Source organism: Penaeus japonicus, unplaced genomic scaffold, assembly GCF_977035675.1.
Source record: "Penaeus japonicus unplaced genomic scaffold, GWHDUDI00000001_assembly GWHDUDI00000148, whole genome shotgun sequence".
NCBI lineage: Eukaryota > Metazoa > Arthropoda > Malacostraca > Decapoda > Penaeidae > Penaeus > Penaeus japonicus.
In genome coordinates, this window is record NW_028234550.1 from 33625 (window position 1) to 38712 (window position 5088).

General features: G+C 46.7%; 1 pseudogene; it reads left to right on the plus strand.

The window, feature by feature from the left end:
- The first annotated feature begins 4207 nt into the window (after positions 1-4207).
- Positions 4208-4563, plus strand: LOC147466531 (histone H4-like; annotated as a pseudogene).
- The last annotated feature ends 525 nt before the right edge of the window (positions 4564-5088 follow it).

Consider the following 5088-nt stretch of genomic DNA (forward strand, 5'->3'; position numbering starts at 1 on the left):
AGGATTGTTTTGTTTATTTTGCTTGGCCCAGGTGCTGTGTTTTTTGTTTGTTTGATTATCTCTGCAACTTCCCTCGGTGTTATTGGTGTGGTGAAAATATCTGTACTGTTTAGTGCGGTTAGGTCAATTGTTTGTGTGGGTTGTAGCAGATGTTGTGATTGTTGAAGTGCCATGTTTACTTCGTGCTCAGTGTCCTCGTCAAAGTTTTCGTTTTCTGTGTCTGTGATTTGGAAGTTTCTCTGCCAGAATCGTCTGTGAAGTGTTTCCATGTCTTGTATAGAGTCGATTTTGTTGTTTTGTTCATCATATAAGTGTGTGCATCTTTGTCTGTCTGTACCCATTAGTTTTTTGTATGACTTCCAGAATATCTTTGGGTCTGTATGGTTCTGGCAGAGTTCGTCTATAAGTGATGTCCATGTGCTTGTGTGGAGTTCTCTGTTTGCGTCTTGTAGTTGTGTTTGAATGTGTCTGTATCGGTTTCTTAGTTCTTGGTCCCATCCTCGTGTTTGGGCAAGTAGATGGACATTGTGATATTGTGTTATGAGTGAGCGGAGGGTGTAATTTTGTTTATGTTGTGGTATTGTTCTGTATGTTGTTTTTGGAATGTGGGCTTGTCTGGCTGTGGTGATGTCATCATACCATGATTTCAGGTATGAATCTATCTCAGTTGTTGGTCGCCCTTGTAGTTCATGATTTTGGGTTTGTGAAAGGGATTCTTTGAAGGAGTCCCAGTCTGCATTTTTTAGTATTTCTTTTGGGTGAGATGGAATCATGATTGGGTTGGTCGAAATGGTGGCTATGATGGGGAGATGATCGCTGGTGGTGATCTCTCCTTGCTGGAGGTGTATGTCCAAGTGTGCGTGTCTGCTTTTGAGTACGATGTCTGGTGTGGTTGCTGACCGGTTGTTTATTCGTGTTGGAAAGTCTGGACCGATGTGTTGTAGTGTGCCGTCGAGGATGCGGGAGACGAGCCCTCGCCCCACGGCGTTAGTGTAATTGTAGCCGAATGTATGGTGTTGTGCGTTCCAGTCCCCGAGTATATATGTGAGTTTCCTGTGTCTAAGGAGCTGGAATATGTCCTGGTCAGGTATGTATGGTCTGCGTGGTGGTAAGTAGATGGTGGCAATGATAATGGGACCATGTGGAGTATCGATTTCCACCGCAATGAGCTCTGACGTGAAGTTGTCATGAATTTTATGTTTTAGGTTCGATTTGATGGCGAGAGCAACACCATCGCTTCGTTCACCTGTGTGGTTCGTTTGATATGTTGTGTATGTATGTATTTTGATTCTGTTTGCGTTGTCGAGTCCGTGGCTGTTAATGAGTATGATGTGGGGGTCGTACTTCCTGTACATATTGCAGAGCTCATTGCGGCGATCGAGGGTCCATTGCAGCACGTTGTGTTGCAGGACTGTGAGGCGTTGTATTGTAGTTTGGTGTGGGTTCATGGTTTGTTTTGTGAGGAATTGTCTGTGGGGTGGAACCCATTGCGTAAGTCGTTAATGTTTTTGTATCTTGTCATGTGTGTGTTTGTGATGTCGAGTTCTCCAGCAAGGAGGTATTTATGCAGACGTTGTGCTGTGACGAGATCGGACTCGGCTGCGTTCGTGTAAACCCACTTGATGTTGCCGCGGGCGATTTCTTTCCCGAGGAGGGAGGCGTCACAACACTCGTAGACTAGCGGATCGGCGGCATAGAAACGAATGCCGTAATATGAGGCATCGGTAACTGTGCCGTCCATGAGCCTGTTTGGGCTGGTTTTGGATTTAGAGGGTTTATTGTTTGTGGCCTGTTGGGCTTGGTGTTGTTCTGAGTCTGAGCTTTGTTTTTTCTTTTCTTTTTCTTTCGGCCGACTCCGTGAGGTTGATCGGCTGCGGCAGCTCTCGCTGGTGTGTTTAGGTGGGTGTGTTTTAAGTTTGCAGGTTTGTGTCGCCTGTGTTTGTATGGCGTTTTTCGGCCTTACTGAAGGCTCCACCTGTCGTGGTGGGGTTTTGAAGGTCTCGACCTGTGTGTCGTCAGGGGTTTGTTCTGGGTTATCAGGGGTTGAGGTGTGGGTGGGGGGCTGGGATAAGAACTTCAGGGGGTTGGGTTTGGGGGGGGAACTTAAGGGAGGGGGAATGACCTTCAGGATTCCCCAGGAGTCTGCTTCTCCCAGATCGAGTTGGGGAAGGTTGTTTCGTGCCAGGGCTGTTTTTGCATGGTGTCTGAACCCTTTGCTGGGGTCGATTATGTTTTGAACGTGAGTATTTATTAATATGATTAGTATTTCTTTGGATAGATTGTCTGGGAGGGCGAGGTGGATGGTTGGCTCGTTTTTTTCGTGTTTTTTTATGTCCTGCTGGACTTGTTTTACCTCCTTTATTAGGGGTTGCCAGGCATTCTGTGTTGCTTTGATTGTTGCTTGTGCTGCTTTTTGTGCAGCTTCTTTTACTGGTTTTGTCTCCTTTTCTTTTTCTTTTAGTTGGACTGCATTTTCGTCCTGAATCTTTTTTATTCTGCTTTTCTATTAGGACATGTGTTGGCCATGGTCCTGTGGTCCCCCCCACAGTTTATGCACTTCTTGTGAGTGCTTTTGCAGTTTCTGTAGTTATGTGTGCTGGAGGCGCATTATGAACAGATGGTTATTCTGCCTGAGGGGCAGTTAGTAGTTTCCCTTGTTGTGACCATAACCATAGCAGTTCATGCACTGTTTTATTTGCGTAAAGCGCTCGTACTCTATTTGCCAGGGTGCGCTGAATAATTTGAATAGATATATTCCCTTTTCTTTTATTTCTTTTGTCGTTTGGTGGTCAGTGAACCGTACTTTTATTATATACTTTTCTTTCATTATGTAGACGTCGTTACGTTGGTGTGAGGCATGGCTGCCTTGATTTCATTTTTAATTGTTTCCGGATTCCTCTGTGGACTACCTGCTGTCCAGCCTCTTGAAGGGGGTGGGGGGGGGGGGGGGACGAGAGTCAATTTGGCTTCATTTCAGGGGGAGGACAGGATTAATGCCTATATTGTTTAATGCAGTTTGTTTGTACCAGAGAAATCTTTTCTGTTTGTTCATTATCTTGTAGGATTGCAATGTAGCCGTCGTTGGTGGGAATGATTCGTAGGAGTCGGATTTCTGCTTCAAAGAGTAGTTGCTGCAGCTGCTCTCTTTTCCTGGGGGTTGGACCCCCAGGGGTGGTTAGTTTGACTTTGGACATTGTTTTTAATTGAATACAAATACATAAACATGTGAAATAAAAAAATCCTGCCTAGCCCAGGACTCTCCTGCCCGAAGCAATTACAGCTCCTTGTACTCTTGGTGTACTGGGAAGTCGTAGGGAGGTTGCTGTGGGTGGTCCTGGAACGCCCCTTTCGGGGACCTATTCCTAGCCGTCCCTAACTCGGTGGCCAGGTGGCCAAGTTCCCTTCCTGCCTGTCCTTTGGGCTCGGTGGGGGAGGCGTCTCACACACCAGCCGAGCTTACAGGAGTGTCCCTTGGGGTGGAGCAGTCCCAACAAACCTGCCTAGGCGAGGGTTGGCTTGCTACACCGCCCAGTTTAGCGAATACACCGCCGTCTGCCAAGTGCAATGCCCTAGGGCGATGGCAGGGGTGATGCAGGCCTCCCTGGGGGACAGAATATGTGTTTGTTGTGTGTGTGGGTTTGCTGCAATTGGAGCAATCGCAATGGGCGGTTGCACGACCGAGTGCAGAAGCACTGAGTATCGAATGGCGATACACGACCTGTGCATGAAGCACGTGAGGGTGTCAATTCATCTCGTGGTTCATAGAACCTTTATGATGTTGTTGTTGTGGTCTCACAGGTGACCATGTGAGTACAGGTGGGCAAGGTCCAGATACGAAAATGCCGCTAAGCCCTGAATTTATAGCAGAGCGGCCGGTCCCCAGCGGCGCGGCGTGTGGCTGCCAGACCCTCGTTTAACTCCGCCCCTTTCCACTGTGTAAACAAGGCCAGAGCTACGACACCTTTGATGACAGGTAACGATAAGATTCGGCTGTCACGTGGCCTTATCGTGCAACAGTGGTAAGTAAAGACAGAAGCAAGCAAGTTGACAAGTTCCGTGACCTGACTTTTTGCCGTTAACAAGGCGGGGGCTTGCTTGTGTTTGCACGGCGGTCAGTCGAGATAAGCGCGCCTTTATTGTTTGGGATGCCGCCTCGCCGCTACAGAGACGGAGGTGACGCGCTACAATACCTGGTGGGGCGGATGCAATTTTATCCAACTTGGAACTTACCTAGCAAAGTATCACCATGACCGGACGAGGAAAGGGCGGAAAGGGACTCGGAAAGGGAGGAGCCAAGAGGCATCGCAAGGTATTGCGTGATAACATCCAGGGTATCACCAAGCCCGCCATCCGTCGTCTGGCTCGCCGTGGAGGTGTCAAGCGTATCTCTGGTCTGATCTACGAAGAAACCCGTGGTGTCCTCAAGGTATTCCTCGAGAACGTGATCCGTGACGCCGTCACCTACACCGAGCACGCCAAGAGGAAGACCGTCACCGCCATGGACGTCGTGTACGCCCTCTTCGAAAGCGCCAGGGCCGCACCCTGTACGGCTTCGGCTGTTAAGCGTGTTCACCGATCACGAGACAGCAACAACAACAACAAACACCAAAACAAATAAACCTTGGACCTAATTTAGGTCCTAAAATCCTTTTTTAAGGATATAGTTTGACGTAACCAACGAAAAAATAGTGTATAGTGAATAAAGAAACATGTACTTGTAATTTAACCTTTGTCTCCATTTTATATAAAAAAAAAAATATATATATATATATAACCCCCCCCCCCCCCCCCCCACCCCAATATTATGTGTTTATTTTCGTTAATTCGCCTTTCTCTGTTGCAACAAACAATTATTATTAATGTTTAGGGTTAAAATTAACATCATTTCCGAGTAATTATAAATCGTTATTTGGCCACCTTTCTCTTTATACGCAAATAGAATCACTAAAATAGTCTTCTTTTACACCGTTCTCGTAATACAAACAAATCTTTGTAAAGGAGCCATGTGGCCACTTTTTCTCATCAATATTACTGTAATAATGTTACTCTTACACCGTCGTTCTAAGAAGGATAGAAACAAATAAATCG